We start from the raw sequence: 11,572 nt of genomic DNA on the forward strand, positions 1-11,572 counted from the left end.
AGTCATTCAAGACAAATTGTGAGTATGGAGAAGATGGCACATACTCATCCGGTTGAACATGTCCGTGAGGACTTGTCATGTTGCTCTAAATAAATTATGAAAATAAAACACCAAGGTAAATGAAAGAAAAACACAAAAAAACCATGATTAGTACATGATCATGGCTAAGTGAAGGAAAACACAGGGATAGAGAAAATGCTAATGGCATGCACTTTCTAAAGAAACCATGTAAACATAGGGATAATTACACTGAAATGTTTGATATATCATAAGACATGATGATAGGGTAGGGTTAGCTAAAAACATTACTCCTTGGTTCAGGAAAGGATGAGATAGGGTAGGGTTAGCTAAAAACATAACTCCTTGGTTCAGGAAAGGATGAAGATATAACAATAAAATATTAAGCGATTAAAAAAAGACATTATGTGTTGCTAAACATAGGAATACCATAATCATGATTAAGCATGCAAGGAAATAGAAATGGATAAAGTAAATAAGAGAGAGACACAAAATAAACCTGAGAAAATACCGATGATAAAAAAAAGTAGCCCCTTCAAAAGACCTGAAAAACGTAGTTCAATTTTGATTAATATGTGCAAGGATAAAAATAAACAGACATGGGGCATAAGATCTGGAGAATGAGGCATGAAAGAACAAACAAAAATAAAAATAAAAGATGAGGCAACATATGTAGGTAAAAGAAATCAGTATCACAACTCCAGCAAGTGCTCCAAAAAAAACACGCAAATGAAAAAAGGGTATCACGAAAGCCAAAAAAAATGGTATAAGCTACAAAGAATAAAGACAATAACTTCTACAATCTATCACAATCTTGGTGAATGCTAAAGAAAAAAACAAAGGAAAGTAACAAAATTAAAACAAAATCGTATAAGCTGCAAAGAATAAGGGTTATAATCTTTGTAATTTTTTTAATGAGAGTGTCCTGTGTCCCGCAATGTTTTTTAAAAAATTCAAACATAGGGTAAGAAATTTTTTTATTTTCAAAACCATACTATAATCCATAGTTTGACATATGCAAACACTGCTAAAAAACCAAGGACTTGTGACCTGCTTTCTTTACATGATCATTAGGCATGTGAAATCTGTACCTAAACATGAAGACGTACACGCCCCTGTATTTTTGCTTCCGTATTTATAACATCCTTGGACTACTGTTTGTATTAATCTCAATCTTGTATGTTATATTTTCGCCATTCTTCACGTAATTAAATATCATCTTGAACTGTATTAAACCATGCTGTTAAGTATACATAATTATGCCACCTATCCAAAAAGTTAATACACTTTATTTTTTTCAAAAGAAAAATGAAATTTGAAGTAGACCAAGTGCCAAGAAAACCTAACATAAACAATCCCTGTTGATGAAAAGAGCATTTTAGAAACATGATTGTGTTTCTAAAAATTTTTAATTTCATTTATTAAAAATTAATAATTTTTTATGTTTTAATCGTTTTGATGCGGTCTTAAAAAATAATTTTTTAAAAATAAAAAATATTATTTTGATACATTTCACTACAACAAACATTTTAAAAACAAACCAGAACCATACTCTCAAACATGTCATTTTTCGCTAGCAATGATTTTCTTTTGCATATAATTTTTAACTTGCAAAATATTTTTTTTAATAATGATGGTGATAAGTTGAGATGATAATAATAATAAAGAGGGTGATATTGTAATGATGATGATGATAATAATAATAATAATAAAATAATGGTAAAGGGTTAGATAGTGAGATGATAATTATGATGATATGAAAATAATGGTTGAAATAAGTTATTATTTATAAAAATATTTTATGAATTATGAGTTAAAAAATGTTTTCTAGTAAATGAACTAAATTTGAAGTTTGATGATCAAATATATTTCATTAAACTTTTTTTTTATAAAATACATTAAAATAATTAAATATATAAAAATAAAAAAAATAATAATAATAAACAATATAATGGTGATTAGGGCTAGAGATTTTGAAATGGGATATGCAATATGAAAAGACCATAAAATAAATCCTGTGATTTAAAAAATCAAAGAAAAAGCCACGAAAATAAAACATAAATTATGTTAGAGCGAAAGATGCATTATCTATGAAATAAAGCTTACTTTGGAGGTGGAATTCATGTGAATTATCTATGAAATAAAGCTTATTTTGGAAAATAACATGTCATTTTTCACATGGATCCATGTGAATTCCACTTGCCGTGATAATAGCATAGGATATTAATAAAAAATAATAGCATAGGACATGTTAGATAATAGTATAGGACATTAATAAAAAATAATAGCATAGGACATGTTAAACTTGATTTTATCACGGGAAGTGGAATTCACATGGATCCATGTGAATTCCACTTCCTGTCATCTATTATTTTTTTATGTCCTATCTAAAAAATAATATTATAAGATGCATTATCTATGAAATAAAGCTTATTTTGGAATCGCTTTTCTTTTGCGTATAATTTTTTAACTTGTAAAATATTAGACTAAGGCGGGAGGTCACGAAATTCGTCCATCGTCTTTTCCTTGTTTTTCTCCTCTGGCGACAACTGCGAAACACAACACATGAGGGTGCGAGAGAGAGGTGGCACATCCTCCGAAGCTCACGAAATGTAATAATTAATTTTGTACTACTATAGGAAGCTCTTATAGGCCTCTACCACATCAGTCATTTTTATTTTCATTTCAAACCCTCTGCGTTTGGTTTTACTTGCCATGATTTTCTTACCTTTCCATCAGATCGAAGATCAGAATTCATATTAGCCAAAGGCAAGGGTACGTATGAACTAAATTTGAAGGTTGATGATCAAATATATTTCATTAAACATTTTTTTATAAAATAAATTTAAATAATTAAATATATCAAATTAAAAATAAAAATAAGCACAGAAAAAAAATATTTTTTTAAAAATACTTTGTAATAAAGTAACCTTTCCAACATAAAAAATAATAGCACAGGACATTAATTTTATCACGGGAAGTGGAATTCACATGGATCTACCTATAATGTTGTACCTATGTGCATAGTAAAATAAATGTGATGAGACCAAGTCCAGACAAACACGTGGGAAGGTATCCATGCTACTCGGGAACAAATCCAGAGCAAAACATATCTTGTCCGGTTCCACGTCCCCCCGAATTATTTTCTGCGTCAATAAGAGAAATGCCTGAATCGGACATATGAGATGAGCCCGTAACCCGTTTCTTTTTTCGTGAAGACCAAATGCGCTCTTAGCTTCATCTATCAATCGAAGCCCCACCCCTAAGCCCAGAACTCACGAAAACCACAGAATCATCCCTCTGTCGCCAGTCTCGGCCAATTGAATCTGACTGAGCTTGCTTTGCCTATGCTTCAGCCAGACTCCTTAATTATTAAGGGTAGGAAAACATGGAATGAAAAGGATGTCGAATGAGTTGAAAGATGGCAAAAACCCGACTGCCTTGTGAGAAATGAAATCTGAACTTTATTGGCTCCATCACCGGAACCAACAGCAGCTTCTCTGGTCCGATTCCGTGAGATCATGATGCGTGGCTACCTCATGTTGAGGAAGATGATCAACCGAAGGAGAAGAAGACGACATAACTGTCAAGGTAAGTTCATCTTCTTTTTAAGCTTTTTTTTTATTATTTATTGATAGACGAAGGCGGCGATCTGCGAAGGAGGAGAAGGAACCGAGTTTGAGAACGGATTTTTAAAAGTTGATTGTTGTAGAAGACTTTGCAATCTGCTTCCTCTGGAGTTGACATTATCTGCCGAAACCAGAAAGAAAAGAGAAAACAGAGAAGCCCCTTTTTTGAAGAACATGATCTTAGATTGAGCCGGATTGCAAAAGGGAGAAATGGAGCACCAAATATATGTAACCAATTGTTAATCATTATTACAAATTAATAATTAACCAAATTGCTATTTCCTTTGCCAAAGCAGATTGCAAGCAAAAGGTAATTAATTACTCATGTATTCTACAGCATTCATGCATGATTTGCGTGGAAAAGCAAGAAGAGAAGAAGCAACCTGGCCTGGGGGAGGTGCTTGCTGCTGTTGCTGGTCTGTCGTGAGGATGGTGGTCGACGGTGGAGCTGCTGGTGGTTCACGGTGGAGGTGCTGGTGATCGACTACAGCTACTGGAAAAGATAGAAAAACAACGGTGTATTAATTCCCTCAAATACTGTTTACTTGATCAAACATAAACACTTCATGCCTTCATGGGATTCTTTTATTGTTTCCCATATATTTACTTTTCAGACTTGCCATAGCGATATGATCTTTGATGTTTCGGTGAGATCCATGTAGCATTTGTGGACTTCCATGAACGTTTTACATGATCATAGGTTTAACTTATCTGACTGTATGGGTAATCATAAGACTTCTGGTTGCTTTTAGATATCATCCATCAACGATTGAATAAGGGTAGTTTTAGATGCATGTCTCACTCTATTTACTGTATTAGGAGCTTTGAGAAGTGTCTGTAGTTGACAGGATAGAAAAAAAAGAAGAAGAAAATCTCTATTTGAATGTGCCCCTCCTTTCATAATTCTCTGGAAAATAAATGATAGGTTTTTTTTATGTATCAATCATCAGTCTTAAGTTGAGTTGGAACATACAGTTCCATCTTCTGAAATCTGTTAAAAGCTACTGTCACTCTAAAGTTGCTTGTTGAGAGAGGTGGGAGCTGAGAGATGCATGATTTACGTGGAGAAGCAAGAAGAGAAGAAGCTACCTAGCCTGCGGGAGGTGTTTGTTGTTGTTGCTGGATGGTGATCCACGGTGAAGCTGATGGTGATCCACTTCAGCCACTGGAGAAGGCAGAAAAACAACGGTGGATGTTGATTGCTAGTGTGGGTTTTAGCTGGGGAAAAGAAGAGGTGACAATGTGATCAAATAACAGAAATGCCAACCTAAATGGAAAAGGAAACAATGAAAACGGAGATGATGCTAAAGATTGGCCAGCTTGACTTTATCTAAACGGATCCTGAAAGCATTTAATGCAGCATTGAAAAGACTGGCATTCTCTATGTTTTTTTATTATTTTAAAGGTGATAAGATGTCAGTTCCCTTGATAGAAGGAAAAGAAGACCCAATTACACGGAAAGAAAACAACAACATCATGATGTCGTTGACAGAAAAAAAAAAAAAAAAAAAAAACTTACACAGTTATAATATATTTAGTGGCAGAGGCGATATATCTTGACAGGAAAAACCGTGGGGAAAGCTACAGTACTTTCCCCACGCGTTTTAGAGTTCTTTAATACAGTGCGTGTTACTTAATTCCCAATGGTTTGGTGGAGATTAACTTTTGTTTTTCTTTTTTTTTTTTCTTCTTGATTTTCATGCATGTCCTTTCAACATTTCATAATAACCCTTTAAGTTTTTTTCCCATAGAATTTGGTATCTACTTTTTTAATTGCTAATTAGTTTAATGAATTGATTTTTTTTTCGATTTCATCCTCCATCAAATATTTTTTTCATTTTAAATTTAATTCTCATTTTTTTATTGTTATTTATTTTTAATTTAGATAGCTTTTGGAATTGATATATATTATTGCATTTACATATTAGATTTTATCCTCATTTTTTTTATTGATATTTTTTAATCTTGGAAATTTTTTAAAATTTAATTTCTTTTTTATTTCATCTTTCAATCTTAAATTGAACTTTTTGATTGACCTCGAATCTAGGATTTAATGGGTTATAAATTTAAGAGGTTAACCTAGGTTTAGAAAAATTGTCTAAGTTCATTTGTTTTTTTTTTTTTAAGCTCGGGTATTTTATATTTTTTTAAATAAATTGCTTGATATTTATTTTTAAAAAATATATCATCCAATATACCATTATCTCCATTCATTTTATTATTATTTTTTTAAGTTTAGAAAAAAAATTAACCCACAAACATAGTGTAAAGTATTAAATCATTTATTTTTTTAATTTTTTCTTAAACTCATGTTTTTTTCGGTTTTATACTTTGACATTTGATTTATTTGAGGACTGGCCTCTCTCTTATTTTCTTTTTTCTTTTTTCATATGATTTCTCACTAATTTTAAAAAATAAAATGGGTTATCTCGGGTTTTTTATTTATTGTTTATTATTATTTTTTTTAATCATATTATTAGATCAACACAAAAAAAAATTATTTTTAAAAAATTAATTTTTAGATCCCAATCTCAAGGGTTTGTAAAGTTAACCAAACTTGACTTAGGTCTTTTTCTTCAACATATTTTTTTATTTTGAATTTTTTTTTTTTACTTTTATCCTTTTATATTTGATTATTTTTGTGATTTTTATTAGTTTTTTTTTTTAAGTTATTTTTATATTTCATGTACCAGGTGAAGGAAATCTAGAATGAAATTTATTTATCCACATATCTTTATTTATTTTATAAAACTGGGCCACGGCGTTAGCTCGGAGAAGCCTAGAAACTAAAGATGATATAACACATGGATGATAAAAAAGAAATGAAGACGTTGTGGGCTTAATCAACATAGAAAAGGCCACGAAGCTTTGATCAAGATAATTCGAAGAGTATAAGAAACCAAACATATGCAAAAACACGTTTTTTAAACTCTCAAATCATTTCATCCCTTAACAACTTCCAGTTTTTCAACTGGAATCAAACACGATCTAATTGTAATAAATTGCATGGGCTGTTATCGTTGCCATTCGAACTCAAGCAACTCAACAAGCAAAGGTCAGAGGTCAAGGTCTCAGGTTAGAGGGTGTTTGGAAAAATGTGTAGCGGTTGATTTTTCAAATAGTTTTTCGTGCCGAAAAAACATGCAAATAATATTTTTTTTATTTTTAAAAATTATTTTTTGATATCAGCACATTAAAACGATCTAAAAAAGTACAAAACCGCCACTAAATTTTTAGCAAAAAAAAAAAAAATTTGAAATTTTTCAAAAAACAGGTTCAACCTCAATGCCAAACACCCTAGCCTGGGCAGAGCTAACATAGAAAGGGCAGGTTTAAACCAGTAGAAATCAAAACCCTAGAGAAGTCCAAAAATAAAAAAAAAAAGAAACCGAACAGTGTTTAATTTGGACGATGTTTTGATAGTGTGAACGTAGTTAGACCTCTGTGTCTTTGCTTCGTTGTCAATGGAGTTTGCATTTAATGTGAATGGTTTCTGCATCAGGAGGATTAGGACCTTTGATTGGCTGCACTCCACAATCCATAGCCGACGACTTGGAGTGTGGAAAATGAAAGTCTTTCTGGCCTGTACCAGCTCCAGCTTACCGGCGACGCTAATTCTAGTGGGGCCTGACCCTCCCTTCCTCTCTCTCTCTCCAAGATTTCTTCATCTGAATGTGAACAATTGGACCGAGGAAATTTTAGTTCGACAACGAAATGTAGGACAAGTTAAAAACCTTGGACAAGCGTTTCTAAAAATTTAAATTTTTTTTGTTAAAAAATAATTGTTTTTATATGTTTTAGATCACTTTAATACATTGATTTTAAAAATAATTTTTAAAAAATAAAAAAATTTATTTTAATGTATTTCAGCATAAAAAACAATCGTAACCACACTTTCAAATAATCACTAAGAACTATGCATATGACATTATCAATTTTGTTTGAGTTTTACTATAAACAAGAATTTTATGTTATCCAATCATATATTAGTTTTTTATGTTATTTTGATATATTTATAAATAAAAAAATATTTTTAAAAAAAACAATTATTACTACACTCGCAAATATCATCTAAATTATCGTTGTTTTTTTTTTTTTTAAGTCGCGTATGATAATACTATCATTTTGTTTGATTTTCAGTAACAAGAATTCTATGCTACAAAACATATATCAATCTCTTTATGTTATTTTGATGTAAAAAATATTAATATTTTCTAAATTGTAATTGTTTTTTTTTTTAAGTCTTAAATGGGTTTTTTAAAAAAATATTATTGTCTTTTCAGATAATGAGCACGTACAAAGATATTAATTAAATTAGTAGCATCTTAGAAAAAATGATGTATTTTCATCTACACTTATAAAAGTATTTTAAGTTTCAATATTGTTAAAGGGTGGTGGTGTACATCGTAAAATGCACGATATTGTCGGTTGTATTCACACAAACTTTAACGTATTTGATAAGTCATTATGTTTATTTTTATTGTTTATGATATTATTTTTTTTATAAATATTTTTGTTTGAATTATTGTTTATGAAGTATATTAATTAAATATATATTAAATATAATTTTAGTTGTTGTAAAAGTAGATAGATACATTACTCTTATTTAATAAAGCTAATGACGCTCTTGAATTATTGTTTATGAAGTATATTAATTAAATATATATTAAAATATAATTTTAGTTTGTTGTAAAGTAGATAGATACATTACTCTTATTTAATAAAGCTAATGACACTCTTGAATTATTGTTTATGAAGTATATTTAATTAAATATATATTAAATATAATTTTAGTTTGTTGTAAAAGTAGATAGATACATTACTCTTATTTAATAAAGCTAATGACACTCTTGAACTTGTTTTCATTAAACAAATACATATAATAATAATAATTTATAGTTGGATAATATTCATATAATCACAATAAATAACATATGTATTAAATTCAATGTTTCAGGAAAAAAACCTTTGATAAATTACTTTTTATTAATTAATAAATTTTTATCTTCCAAAATATTAATTTATAGAGGTTTTAGTATGGTTAGAAAAATCTAAGCACTTTTCACTTAGTGGTATAGTAAAATGATATTTTGAAAAAATTATTAATACTTGAATGACTAGAATTCTTTCAACGATTTAATATCTATTATAAGTATATATATTAAGCAATTATATTTTAATATAATAAAAATAAAAACCTTTTATTTCTACTATAAATACAGACATATTGTGAATCCATGTTATTTCTTTTCTTGTTTTTTCTTAAATCTATTGGGCTAGTTGGGTTACATCAGATTTTTTTTTTTTAGTTTTTTTTTTAATTCTATCCGATTCTAGCCTCGGGTCGACCCGTCGAGCCGGGTCAAGTTTCAAAACTATGATGAAATTTCTTCCATCTAAATGCATTTTTTGTATTACATTTTTAACTACTTTGTGAAAGTTTTAATTATTTTGAAAAAAAATATTATGTTAATATTTTTCAATGTGTTTTTTTAGTAATTCTAATATGTTGATATTATAAATAAATAAAATCTAAAAACAATTATTTATATATAATTTTATACAAAAAAAAATCCCTACACTTATCAAAAACATATTTAATTCCTATAGATTCATTTCTGGCATGTTTGTTTATGTGTTTTAAAATAATTTTTAAAAAAAATTAAATTTTTTTTTTATTAATTTCAAATTAATATGTTTTTTAGTGTTTTTTAAATTATTTTAATATGCTGATATCAAAAATAATTTTTAAAATAAAAAAATTATTAATATATATATATTTACAATAAAAAATTATTTTAAAAAAAATTATATATTATACTGTCAATCAAACTCAAGATAAAAACATTACCTTAATAGAGGAATCATTTTCTCTAGTGGAAAAACTGGTACCACAGCGCAGCCCTCAAGCATGATTTTCTGTGTGGTCCATCCAATAATCATTGTAGAGAGAGGAGAAGGCACCAAGAACTAAAAATAAGAAACGGTAAAAAATGGAGTTAGAAGACTTTTCAAGGGTAAAAGATGACCTGTTTTGTAGTACTTTGTCCTCTCAAGTACTATACTAGAAATTTATTCATTTCTTTGCAGTACAAGCTTCTACCACACCAACTGTGTCCTACATAACCTTGTACTATTTTACATGTCATTTCCTCGACAAATGCTAATCTTTGTTTAGTCGAGGCTACGTTTTAGAGGTATCCATTATTTCTTGCCCAATGTCTCGCTCTCTCTTCATCCTCTGTCTCCTCCTCTCTCTCCTCCTTCTGACAGCCGGGCACAGTGGCCACGGCGACGACGGAGACGGCGACGGCGACGCCAATCACGTTGACACCCCAAAAATTAATCTGCGTTCGACATCCTTAATCCTGGTTAAGATATGGTGCTTGATATTGATCTTTATTGGCACTTTCATTGGTGGGGTGTCCCCCTACTTTTTGAAGTGGAACGAGGGGTTCTTGGTGTTAGGGACTCAGTTTGCTAGCGGTGTGTTTCTGGGGACTGCTTTGATGCACTTCTTGAGCGATGCAAATGAGACCTTTGAGGATTTGACAGAAAAGAAGTACCCTTTTGCTTTTATGTTGGCCTGTGCTGGTTATTTGTTGACTATGCTTGCGGATTCTATCATTTCTCATGTTTATAGCAAAGATGTGGTCAGCCAGGCTAATGGTGGCGATGTAGAGCTTCAAGGTATGTAAAATCCCTACAGCATCTGCTTCTTTAATGTTTTTTATATTCACCTACTCCGTGTTTTATTGAGAAAAATATTGTAGTCTAATTTCGTGACATGTTCTTGTGAAGACTGTGCACTGAAATCAATTCCTTTGTGTTTTTGTTTTTTTGAAATTGCTATCATGCCTAGCTAGTAAATAAAGAAAAAAAAATTAGAATTAGGGTTTTGTACTTTAGGCGTTGATTTCCATTTTGAAAGATTAAAGTGCTGAGAGTTTGTGCTTATGATGATGTAAAGCCATGGTTGATGTATTTTGGTTTTCTTTGCAATGATGGTGGTGGAAAGTGATGAATTTTCATCTATCTTCCTCTGTTGGTGGAGTTTGATCAAACACTTTGTATTAAAAAAGTACTTAGTCTCCGTTGACGCGCCACTAATCTAGAATACTTTTATTTCTGAAAAGAAAAGGAAAAAGAAAACAATGATCAAATGACACCATGTATCCCCAAACATGTCCAAAATCTGGTGATGCGAACTTTGTCTCTTGGCTACGTTCTTAGAGAATGGAGAGTGATACATTCGTTTCTCTTTCTCCTTCTTTTTTGATATTGCAGGGGGGGAAAAGAAGCCACACCAGCAGTTCCAGTCACATTTTCAGGTGGAAACTATACTTGTGATACTTACAGCTTTAGTCGATGCTAACATTTTTCTGTGTTAAGTTATGCACAAACTCCTTTATTGGAACAAAAACTTTTACTAATATTTTTCTTGATGAATTGTGCCTTGAAAGATGCACAATGGTACAGATGCTGCCTCTGCAAAAATCCAAAACTCGCCACTACCAGTTCATTTGGGGATAGCATTTTGTTAATATTTGCGTTGTGTTTCCACTCTGTCTTCGAGGGCATTGCAATAGGAGTTGCAGAGACAAAAGCCGATGCCTGGAGAGCTTTATGGACAATCACTTTGCATAAGATATTTGCAGCAATCGCAATGGGTATAGCTCTCCTTCGAATGATCCCAGATTCGCCCCTTTGTATCATGTGTTGCCTATGCTTTCGCATTTGCCATTTCGAGTCCAGTTGGCGTGGCCATTGGGATTATAATAGATGCCACAACTCCAGGGTCCTGTGGCAGACTGGATCTTTGCCATAATCAATGGGACTGGCATTGTGGTGTGTTCATCTATCTACGTATCAATTAACCATCTTTCAACCAAGGGTTACTGCCCCCTGAGACCAGTTTTAGTTGA

At 31.0% G+C, this 11,572-nt stretch overlaps 1 long non-coding RNA gene and 1 pseudogene across 1 annotated transcript; both read left to right on the forward strand.

Annotated features, from left to right (window-relative positions):
• The first annotated feature begins 2,977 nt into the window (after positions 1-2,977).
• LOC140954479 (uncharacterized) lies at positions 2,978-4,398 on the forward strand. Its single transcript, XR_012167784.1, has 2 exons — positions 2,978-3,609; positions 3,985-4,398. It is a non-coding gene; the product is annotated as an uncharacterized lncRNA (long non-coding RNA).
• Positions 4,399-9,728: 5,330 nt separating this feature from the next.
• Positions 9,729-11,572, forward strand: part of LOC118039943 (zinc transporter 11-like) — a 3,321-nt pseudogene continuing 1,477 nt past the window's right edge.

This window comes from Populus alba, chromosome 1 (assembly GCF_005239225.2).
Source record: "Populus alba chromosome 1, ASM523922v2, whole genome shotgun sequence".
NCBI classification, from domain to species: domain Eukaryota; kingdom Viridiplantae; phylum Streptophyta; class Magnoliopsida; order Malpighiales; family Salicaceae; genus Populus; species Populus alba.